We start from the raw sequence: 12,277 nt of genomic DNA, 5'->3' as shown, positions 1-12,277 counted from the left end.
AAGTAGAAGCTTATTTATTTTCCCCCTCCATTACCAGAAGTGTGGCAAGTTCAGAATAGATGGTAGCTTCTGTTCTCCGGATTAATTTGTCTTTCTGAAAATCACACAGATTGATGCCTCTGGATGTATATGGAATGGTCACAGAAAAATCAGATCTCAAAATGAAAAAGGCATAAAATGAATGAGCTTCTTTTTACTTTGTGACTTTTAAGAATGTAGCTATGAATCAGCAAGTTTTAGAAGTAAAATCTTCTAGGAATGGCAAAAGGGGGAAAAATAAGCAGAGGCGGGATGTCGGTGCTCTAAGACATTCAAGCGTATATAGAGATAGAGTGAGCAGACGTTAAGGGAAAAGAAGTGAAGAATGACAGTGTATTCTGAGATCTTGGTTTCTCCAGCACTGCAACTGCAAACAGACCTAAGGACCAATTTTCATTTCTTCTAGGTGAATCATGTTCTCTACTGTGGCTCTGTAACACACCTTGCATCCAATTTCTGTTTGAAATAACCACGGTAGTGAGGCCTTTGTGGGTACGGTAACTTGCTTCATGCTCTCTTGTGTGCAGCCTGCAGGCTGGCAGGAACGTGACAAGGGCAGGAAACACAGGCAGAAGGGGTCTCTGAGCCAGAAAGTAGCAGAGCCGGAGAGAGCAGACAGAGAGTGAAGAATTTGTCTGCTGTCACCTTACAATAATTTACCTTACTGTCATTCTGCCTCTGTTGTATCTTTGGACTTTTTTTTCCCTTTATATTCTGGGAAAAATACATTGTATTTTACGTGGTATCTACAATGACTGCAATATGATAAATGCAGCAAGAAGCAGCTATTCAGTTTGGGACATGGCTAGAGTAGCCTGGTATCCAGGTTTGTCTGCCTGTTTGGTGGTCTCATTCACTATCAAGAGTGTCCCAGTTTGTCCACTATATTATATGGTCACCCTAGATCAACCTTACTGACTTTGAACGTGGACTTAGGACACAATGGGTGATTGCCCTGCGAAATCAAAGAGGGCACAAGCTATATTTTAATGCTGAAAAAATCCTTTTCTAAGAAGCAACAGCCAGCTTATTTTAACAGGAAAATGTAGAAGTTTCTTTACTCAAGTAACAGACACATCTAAGTGTGTTCTGTCACATAAACTCTAAGACTGTGTAAGTCTAGGAGTATACAGCTGTTGGCCTTCACAGCAAAGGGAGGCCACTTTGCATATCAAATCTATGTAGGTTTTATATGATGGCAGATATCTTAAGGTTTAAAGATAGAAAATTTATGGAAGTCAAATGGCAGACTGGGCGAGGAGACTCCCAGATGTCCAATCTCACTTTGATAATTTATGAAACTCCACTTATTTCCCATCTACTAACTTGTTTGCTCCAGTAAACAATTTGCATTACACCCAAATGAGCTGAGCCTTTCAAAAATATTGAATGGATGAGATTTGACTACTGTTGTATGGTGCTGCTTTATTTACTTGATTTTCCATCAAAAATAAAAATAGAACACCTTCTGTATAACTGCTATTTTTATAGAAACAAGTGATTATGACTATGAGATGCCTCCCCTCCCTGTTTTACTCCCTTCAAATTCTTCAGTACCCAGAAATAGAATTCTGCTTTTGGGTTCCATTCAGCAGCTATTGATTGTCTATTGAGCTCACACATAGTCTATGGAAATTCATATGTGCACCCTTTCCCTGCAGGACTCAGGGCAAGGGCATACGTCACCTTTTGGCATGGAGGAGGAAGGCGGGACCCCTGATTGTTATCCTTGGTTTCGCTAATTTTTAAACAACCGCCTGCATTTCTTCTTTTCTTCTCCCCAAGCCGACTGGTCTATTTGCTAATAAAGGATTTTTTTATGTTCAAGAAGAGGTGCAAGGTTTTATTAGGTCTAGCTAAAGTCCTCTCTTTTATGCTCATGCAGAGGGAAGAAATCTCACTGCTGAGCACACACAGATGCTCTTATATGCATGCATTCATGCACATACACAGACTCTTGTAAGAATATAGTATGTAAAGAGACTTTTGAGGATCAAACCCCATTTATGTTCAGAAATTCCTTTGACTTCATATTGAAAAACATGGCATAAAAAAAGAAAAGAAAAGAAAAGAAAAACATGGCTTGTTGCAGCATTATGGCAGTGCAAATTACTGCCACAGAGCATAGCTTATTTTATATGTAAAATAGAAACTAAACCCAAAAGAAGGAAGTGGCATCTGCAGTGGCAGCCAGCTAACCTCTTCTGGTATTTCCTCCACTAAAGCCCCCTCCTGGGTCCAAGCAGGGACGCTGATTGGAACCACCATCTCATGGCTTATTGCAGGGATAATACTGCTCTCCTTCTAGTCTGACCTGGAGTGGGGAAAACAAGGCAAAACGAGGTGAAACTTTTCAAACAAACTTTTGACAGAAAACTTAAGGGGAAGAAAATGCAGAAAAGCACTGAAATGGATGAATCTTAAAAGCCTCATATGTCTAATCTTAACCAAAGTTGACCATGAAGGGGCTGGGTAGGCAGAGCTCAGGCAACCAGCCATCCCAGTGCCTTTGCCAGGCACACCTCATTGTCTTGGGAAACCCTGGCTGGGAATGTACCGCCAGCTCTTGCTTCCATCCTTACACCTTCTTTACCATTTTAATTTTCCTTCTCCTCCCACAGTCACCTAACTTAGTGGGAAAGATGACAATCATAGACATGGGCACCTTCCCGGAAATAACCTTCTTTCTCTCCCATTCATTCTTAATTTAAAAGTAACTCATATTTATTGAAGGAAATTTAGAGAATCAATTGTATAAAGAAACCAATGACTTACATTCGATATAGTCATTGTTAACATTAAAAAAAAGTCATTTGTAATATAATGATCACATTCTTGGTCAATGAAGATTATTCAAAAACATTATTTAAATGACTTTTCATTCTATTACACTCATGTTTTATAATTTAATGCATAGTTGTTGGATATTAATATGATTTCTAATTTCTCACTACTAGAAATGTTGACATGATACATGTCCTTGCAAAGAAGTCTTTGCACTTTTGGAGGTACATCACCTAAGTGTATTCCAGAAAGATTATCCCAGCCCCATTTCTATTAGTAAATATGTGGTCAGTCTGTACTGCCACATCTTTAGTAGAACTTAGTACTTTTAAATATATATTTTCCAATGTGATAGGTTAAATAACATTTTGAAGGGAAATCATTTAAAGAAAACTTTATTGACTGCATTATGAATTTCCTGTTTTTGTTCTGTGCTCATTGAAAAAAAATAGAAACCAGTGTATTTTTTACCCCTTACTATATTCTTTACCCCTTCTCTGAGCCTTTTTTATTCCTTCTTCTCTTTTGTCCTGCCTGCCCTCTTTACTCCCTGTCCTTCCCCTTTCTTCCTCTCTCTGTTTCACTAAAAGAGACAGATTTTATTGGAAATACTTTTAAAAATAACATCTTAAAAATTGTGCTTCCAAGATGAAGGATTTTCTGTTTACTTTGATTTACAATTTGGGGTAGGTTTATAGTGCTTGTGCCTCTTAAGAAACAGAATATTTCCTCTTCACAGTGTAAAAGAAAGAAAAAAGATTGAAACTTAGCAGTGAATTTTTTTTCTTTTAATACACCTGATTTCCTGTTCTCTGATATTATGTCTAATAGTTCTTATGATGGAGAGATTTATTTTTTTCCTCTTTTCTGCCTCCTTTGATTTTATGCTGAGTTAATATAGAACCTGGATTCAGTAGTGCCTGTATTTTAATGAATAGGCTAAAAGCAAAGGAACTTCTACTTTGTAATATAACATAGAAGACACAGAGATGCAGTCCAGCCTGTGAATTTCTTTGATGTACCATCTACTATAAGCTACTGTTTTCTAAATCTACCTATTTTATTAATAAGGACGTTTGAGCAAGTTATTTAACCTTTCTGACCTTAGATTTCTCAGACACAAAATGTGGATCTTTGTTGGGATTAAAGTTAGCTTAGTCTTGTTTTTCCTTAACTTTTTAATATAATTGTAGGTTCGCATGTAGTTGTAAGAAATAATACAGAATGATCCTGTATATCCTTCACCTAGTTTCTCCCAATTGCAACACCTTGCATGACTGTAGCACAATATCACAACCAGGAAATAGATGTTGGTCAAAATCCACTGACCTCATTCAGATTTCACCAGGTTTGCATTCATGAGTATGCTTGTGCGTGCGTGTGTGTGTCTGTGTGTATGTGTATCTTTTTTATGCAGTCTGGCAGTTTTTTTTTTTTTTTTAAATTTCCTGGCGCTTGCCTACCCTGTGGTAGGTTCTCAACAACTGTTTAATAACCATCTTTACCTAGCTAGTCTTTCCTCTCCCTTTTCTTCAAATAAGAACCTCTGAGAACTCTTAGCCTCCAATGGCTTATCACAGTTAAAACGACGATTTGTTCAGTGATACAGAACTCACACTTAACCTCTGACTCTACTCCCAGGCATCTCAGAGAAGGAGCTCGGGGTTGTTCAGTGGCAAAACCAGGGCTTGACCCCAAGTCAAATCATCTGACACCTCCCAATATAGTCCTTGTTTCCCAAACTTGTAACAATATGAGAATCATCTGAGGCAGTGATTCTCTCACATACCTGGGGATGCTGCTAAATTACAGAGTTGGATTCAACAGGTCTGGAGGGCCCGATACTTTGCATTTCTAACAAGTTTCTAGGTGATGCTGAGGCCGCTGATCCACTCCCAACACCTTATGTTGCAAGAATACTTGCTAAAAATTCTGATTTCTAGTGCCTTCTTCCCAACATTCTGGTTTAAGAGGGCTAGAGTGAAGTCTAAGACTTTGTATTTTTATTTAGTATCCTAGCCAGTTCTTAGGATAAATTGCTTTTGGCAAACACTGAATATCGTTTATACCGGTCGCATCCAGAGTCTCTTATTCTCCCAGTTCCTTTTAAACACATGCATATTGTTTACCTTAATGTTGTGATTCAGAGATTTGGTCCAATCAGTCTTTTTTTGTTTTGTTTTGTTTTGTTTTGGCTTTTGTCATTGTTTTATTTTGCTTGGCTTGGCTTTTTGTCTTTTGAAGGCCAAAAATCTCGAAGTATAATTGGACTCTTTTGCTGAAAGTTTAGTTCAACTCTTAAGAGCTTTAAGGTATTAAAATAATTTCAGTGCCATTCCATTTGACACGCAGAGATTTTATCAGTGCTTTAAAAAGTCTTCCGAAACCTGTATATAACAGCTCTTTTTCTAATCTAAATAAATAACACATTGGACTAGCAACCAGAAATTTTTATCATCTCTGAATTTATTCTTCTCAGGTCCAGATAAAAAGTAGTGCTTAATCCCCTGAAGATGTAGACAGTTATGTGAGCTGGTTATATTGATGAAAGAGAATCATGACCAGAGAGGTATGGCTGGGTTCAACCGTGAAAGCTGAAGCTGTATAAATCATCAAATAACATGGGAATTGGAAAATATCATTATAAGCAACTTGTGTGAACCCCTGATGTTTTAAATTAGCTATGAAATGTGACTTGCTTTGTAATACTTTGGAGCTTCTGAAAATCCCAGCTTTTAAATTGAACTTTTCCTATTTGGCAGCAACACAGCAGGCCTACAAAATAATTTACAACCATTTGCTTTGTTAGTTATCCCTTTTAAACAACCCTTGAGGGGAGGAAAACATTATTAATCCCCATTTTACGGATGATGGGATTGAGATATTAAGAGGACTCAAAGCTTTCATTTAGCCAACACTTGCATTTTTTAGTCTCAGTCCAAAGCCCTCGTCTTTACTCATGCCAGGGTGCCTGCTCCTTATTATTTGGCTTATCTTGATAAAAATACAAGGACTCAATTTTCAAAAGTTAACTTAAACCACTTAGAAAAATTTGGGTAAATTTAGCAGCATGGCCTTCTCAGCTTGATGAACTACGTTCAGTTTTGCAGAGCTGTTTTATTTTGTAGTTGATGTTATTTCTTAACATTTGTACATCCTCTCCAAATAATTCGTATCTTAGGGCTACTAGTTTAGAAGTTTACCTCAGTCAGTTTCAAGAGTCAAGGAGAGCAGACAGTGCCATTCTAACTGAAGTATGTATCTGTACATTGTGGACTATGCTGCCAAATTCCCTGGACATTTTGTTCTTTAATAAAATACACACTTTAATTTAGTATTTTATATTTTGAGAAGTATCTTTACTTATAGATATTTAAAAAAATATTTCCTATAACCTTGTGATTCTATAAAGTAGATCTTAAAAGATGAGGTCAGTGATGTTCCCTCAGAAAGCTGAAGAGAATCCCCTTCAGAGGCAGGAATAGAGCCCAATTTTTTATAGCCTTTTCTTCAGTTCTCCTCCTGTGGAGGAAGTAATTGGAAGTAACACAGTGACCATCACCCGCCTCGTGTTCTCAATACACATTTTGCTGACTTAGTTTACGTAGTTCTTCTCAAAGTGTGGTACCCAGGCAGTTGACCTCAGCATCACCTCATTTTCTGATTGAAATACTTTTAGTGCACCTGACAGCTACAGAAAGAGGATTGTGGAGGGCAGTCTTGGAATTTTCATTTTAGCAGGGTCTTCAAGTGATTTTCATGCTTACTAAAATCCATGGCATTGGAGTAAGAGGTTTGATTCACATCTATCTTAGAAGCTACTCTATTGCTCATGGAAACTGTTTGAGATCCGTGAGTAACTGGGGTTGCTTTGTTGCTCTACAGAGTGAACTTTTTTCTCAGTGTAATCTTCAATTACTTCCTTAGTAAAATAGCTTACATCGAGCAAAACTGTTTGCACATTGTAAGTAATTCAGGTTAACAAGATAGCTGGATGTTCCTGAAACTTTCTCATACAACATTTTGAGCTAGGTGGGTGGACTTCTTTAAGGGAAACCTTGCTGCTCAGGGTAACACCTGGGATTATGGTTAGATTTATTACTCCTGCTGGACTTCCTGGCAGTGGCTAATGGTGATGCAACACCCATGCTTGCTGTAGAAGATGCAGCAATTTTTCTTAGCTAGTCATTTTGCTTTACTTATCTACATCTTTATTACCTTCTTATTTCAGGTGCTGAATTGGACATTTCCTTTAAGCTGCATAAACATTTTAGTGAATGTTGAGCTCAGCCATACAATAACCCAGAGCTAATGGTGGCACAGAATAGAGACTCAGAGGTCTCTATTGCTTCCTTACATCGTAACGTATGTAGTGCTGGTTCTGGACCTTCAAGGAGAGCATGTTCTGGTTACCTGGAACAGCACCCTGGCTGAAGAAACACTGTAAGGTCTAATGTGCTAGATAAATGTAATGCAACATTATTAACATCACTGTCATGAGAAGCAATATCAAATAAAGTTCTCTTGTTAAGGTTTAAAGGAGCAAAAGCAAGGTACTTTTCAAAATTTTTTTTCTGAAATCCAGATTCCATAGTTTTGAAATATTGTATGCTTATGTAATTTCCCGTTTTTAAATTTTCTAATATCCGTTCATACAGAAAACCATTTCTATCATCTCTATGTCCATTGCTGCTTATATATTCTTGAGCATTAACCCAAGCCTGAGACAATGGACGAGGGTGAAATAGGGGCCAGAAATACCCAGGGGTTCACTGACAAATGGGTGCTTAAGACCTTGCCATGAAGAAAGGAGGAAGGAGCAGGAAACTTTGGTGTGATTTCAGCCAAGCTTCTCAACCTTCTTGAATTTCTCTTTTATAAAAGTAAAGGATTCTATTAGATTATCTTTAATCTAGTTACCACCTCTAAAGCTGTGAGTCTCAGCGAAATCTATATGAAGGGGGGAAGGAAAGAGATAACAAATATATATATACAGAGAGAGAGAGAATAGATAAGAAGAGGAAGGAACAAAAAGAGGGGGAAGGGAAGAGTGGGAACAGGCAAGAGATCAAGAGAGCATCTCACCAATTACCTTGACTGCGATTCCCTGATCCTGAGCAAGGAAGGACCTTATCTGGTATTCAGGGGAATTAAATAAACAAGTAAGTATCTAACTAGATAAATCACGAAAATTATAACTAGTTTTCTCAGTGATTTAATATCCACTTGGCCCTCGGCTAGTGTCGTGAATTATTCATGATCCCTTTGGGTACTACCTGTAGTTGATCGAGTTGTGCAGCATCACTGATGTGGGCCCTGTTATGCTTGGCTTGTAGAAGCCAGTAAATTGAAGGCAGTTTATGAGAAGAATGCGAAAGGTGGCTGTGATAAATCTAAAAAGTTATTTCAGTTCATCTGAAAAGCCTGCGAAATATAAATAACTTCGGTGTGAATGGTAGGGCATCCATCCTATCTGGTTTCTTTGTTTGTTAATGACTGTGAAAGTTCCCTCACACCTGCAGAGTCGTAAAAGTTTATAAATAATAACAATACATGAACAGCCTCTCTGCCAGAATGAAAATTTCTTGACCATGACTTACTGTATTGGTTCTATCCATCAAATATTCTAATAGAAGATACATGAATATGGATATTTAACAAGATTTTATGAGAAATCAATATTAATGTATTTATTAGCTGAGTTTAATTTTTAAAAGGGAAAAAAATTTACATTAGAAAAGCTAAAGCTTAGATTTATTCGTTTGCACTGAGGAACAGTTGGAAAGGAAGGGCGTTTTTAAGTTCAGCCAGTCAGATAGATCACTGGAGGGAGCTCTAACTTCACGACAAAAGCAGAGATGAACTTTTTCTTTGTTCTTAAATTTCACGTACAGCCAATGTCCCCCCCCCCCGCCCAATAAAAAATCAATAATAAATATGAAAAATGTCTGGAAAAGAAAAATGTGTTTTGGGGGACATCACATGCCACATTTGCTTACAAATAAAGACGGAACCACTATTTGGAACCAGCAGTATTTAAACAAGTCAAAAATGCAGGACTATGTACGATGAGAGCCATAGTATATACACTTTGTATGAAAAAATACTTTGAAAAATGTGCTTTCGAACTGTCTACCCTGCATTATAATATTGTAAACCCACAGTGATCACCACTCTCAAGGCTAGCCAGGTGGTATCTGGCTTTGGTGTTCACGGAGTTCGAACAACAAGCTCCTGGGACTTTACACTGCAGGCACATTCTTAGCAGCATCACAGCTGTGCCTGTGGTGGACCAGCTTTCTGAAGGGCATTTCATTTTTCAGAGGCTGAGTAGTGTGCTTGACAGCACCCTGGATTGGGAACCAGAATACCTAGATTTTCATCCCTGCTGAACTGCTAAATATATATGAGCCTGTGGGCTTTGTCATCTTCATATTCCTGATGAAAGGGAACTATAAAAAGGTTGAACTAAGTGATTTCTAAAGTCTCTTCTCATTTTTAAGCTATGATCATCAAGTTAAGATTGTTTGTTTGCTTCCTCAGTACTGATTATGGTGCATGTTCATAGAGAGTAATGTTTAGTGTTCAGTTCCGTCATTTACAGACCCCCTAAATGCTGTGTCTAACTTACAAACTCACAAAATATTTCCGACGGGTTTTTCTACACCTTCCTTCCTATACATCCTTCCTCCTCCTCCCTTTGCTTACCTGGTCCGTTTACAGTTGGCTCTAGCTAAGAAGCACAACTGTACTGGTGTTCTGAAAAATAACTCTCTAGGAGGCTGAATGTCCTCAGGATAAGGCAAACCTGGTAGGAATTCCGGAGACTTAGTCAGGCTATAGAGCAGGACTTCTGGCTGGGATTTGTTGAATTAAGGTGTTATCTCCAGCTATGTATTTAATTTGCAGGACCTGATGCAGAAGGAAAATGCAGGGTTTCTACTCAAAAATTACTAAGAATTTTCAGCTGGTGACAGCAGACTGTTAAACCAAGCACAGGGCACTTCTGAGTGCGGGCCACATACACACGTGACTGCACAGATCGCATACCATGAAGCCAGTCTTGCCTGGAGTGGTGGGGACCCTGGGTTCAATCTGATGGATGCACAGGACTGGGTTTGACTCTGAAAGTATTAACCATGGGGGAAAAAATCTAATACAAACAAGACGCAATAAAAACCAAGCCACTCCTGCCAACTTTTTTTTTTTAAGGTGAGAAATTGTTTCAACAAAGAAGCTGTGATTGTGTTTGGGCCAAATCCTTAGAAGGATAATTAGTTAAATAGTTTTGGAAAAAGCACTGTGGAAAGGGGAGGTGTTGAAATCATATGATAATTTTGTTTATACCAATTAAAATTTTCAATCTGAGAAGATGTAATGGTTTCTTCCAAGCAGTTTCAAGAAATTGGAAAGCCAGCTGGAGGTACAAACAGTGGCACAAAGACTGACAAGAAATTTCCTGGAGAGGCTGACAAAGTGTGGGGGAGAGATTCTCTCAAAAGACTAGAGGCATTTAGTTTACCTCTACTACCCAAAGCCTTAAAATAAAGTGTATGAAAGTTCAACTGTGTAATTTCTTTGTGGTTTTTTTTTCCTAGCATTTTATTTTTGTCTGATCCTATTATTCTAGTGGGGAGAAAATTACTTTGGCAATAAATACATGTATTGTAACCTTTCATGGGATATTTGTGGTTTCAAAATAACTTTGAAGCTATTTTTTCCCTTCCATATTAACCATTATTCTGCATTGGTTGACTTTACGACAGTGTTCCTTGGCATTCATTTTTATCGGCCCTCAGAGCTCCCAGTACATTGTGTTAATATCTTAGGTAGCATCTTGTGATTTGCATTGGCTGAGATCTGGAACAAGACAAGTCATAGCTGTGAATCTGTTTTCTCCTCTCTACACAGCGCAACTTGCTGGCATCCTGACTGCTTCAGGGAGGCACCATTGTCACCTTTGAGATGGAGTCTTAGAAGGCTTTCTTCCAGCCAGTTGTAAACTGGTAAGTTTGCACTAGTGCCTCTGCTGCCTCCTCTCCCTCTTCGCCAGGTCCTGAGTCTCTTACTCCTACCCTCACCTGTGGATGGGCGCTTACACTTCTGGACTTTCAAGATTTCCCTTTCACACTGTAGTCCTCTTTCTCTCTTGAATTGAGAACTAGCCAATTTGCTGAACTAAGTCTTATTAGTTTGTCTGCTAGTGGATGACTATACACATGGGTGCATTTCTAGGTACTAAGTTTGCTTTTCCTTTGAGCCTGCGGCTATCAGAAAATTTAAGCCAAATGAGAGTCTGAAACATAGCATTATGTCATGAGGAAGGCCAGAAGGAGAGATGGCTTGGGTAAGGAGTGATATATTGTGACCTTAAAATAACAAAGTTGCTTTCTTTCTAAAGTAAAGGCAATCCTGTTTCTTAGATATTATATCTCATCCTTTGAGGGTAAATGTGTTGGCTGGCTGAGGATAATTTGGAGAAGCTAAAATTTAGGAATCTGAAACAAGCATTAATTATGGCCCTTGCACTCAGTTCACAGTGAAAGTACATTGAACTTAAACTTTCCAATAACACAGCCCTCAGGGCTAATGCTCTTGGGGTAAACTTAAAATGAAACTGTTTTATACTGAAATCCACTAGTCATTTCTTTAGCAAACCCTCTTACGTAGGGCCCCGTTAGCCTACATTTCCTGAATCTGCTGTAGTTTATGGTGTTATGACAAGGTCCCAAAAGACACTGTGGAATGCGTTCTGTAAAAGCACTTTTTACTTAAAATTTTAGAATCGAAAATGACTGTAGAAAAAGCATGGTAATTATGGCTTAACATAATAATGCAGAAGATACAGCCTGCAAGGAAGTAGTTTCAATCACCATCATTATTAGCACAATTTTTGAAAGTCATTAATTACTGAATTTTTAAATTTTTTTTAATCAAGATAAAAATATATATTTTTACCTATGCAAAAGATGCCATCAAATAAGTGTTCTGAAGGTGGTGAGGAATTATTTTTCTCATTATCACAAGATCTTCTCTTAGGCATGCTGCAGAGAGATATTTCGTTGATAGCTAAAATCTACCCAATTGCATAAGGAAACAAAGGGCATTTCTGCCCAGGGATCTGTTTTATACTTTTAATTTGGAATAATTTGGGACTTACAGAAAAGATGCAAAAATAATATGGAGAATTCCTGTATAACCTTCACCCAGCTTCCCCTAATGTTAACAATTACATAAACATAGTATAATGAGCAAAACTAGGAAATTAATATGACAAATGTTATTAACTATAGAAGGTATTTGCTTTTTTCCCCATTTTTCTAAAAAAATTTTTTAATGGGGGGAGGTAATATTAGATTTCTTTACTGTTTATTTTTTTAAACAGAGGTACCAGGAATTGAACCTAGGACCTTGTGCATGCTAGGTGTGCACTCTACCGCTGAGCTATACCCTC

At 37.9% G+C, this 12,277-nt stretch overlaps 1 long non-coding RNA gene across 1 annotated transcript in view; it reads left to right on the top strand.

The window, feature by feature from the left end:
- LOC116154050 (uncharacterized) overlaps positions 1–12,277 on the top strand; it is a 570,723-nt gene that overhangs the window by 237,400 nt on the left and 321,046 nt on the right. Inside the window, exon 4 of the long non-coding RNA XR_004137887.2 lies at positions 10,735–10,829. This is a non-coding gene — a long non-coding RNA (uncharacterized LOC116154050). The remainder of the gene's footprint in view (positions 1–10,734; positions 10,830–12,277) is intronic.

This window comes from Camelus dromedarius, chromosome 7 (genome assembly GCF_036321535.1).
Source record: "Camelus dromedarius isolate mCamDro1 chromosome 7, mCamDro1.pat, whole genome shotgun sequence".
In the NCBI taxonomy this organism is placed as follows: domain Eukaryota; kingdom Metazoa; phylum Chordata; class Mammalia; order Artiodactyla; family Camelidae; genus Camelus; species Camelus dromedarius.
The sequence above is the reverse complement of the archived record's forward strand: the minus strand, read 5'-3'. Positions and strand labels throughout refer to the sequence as shown.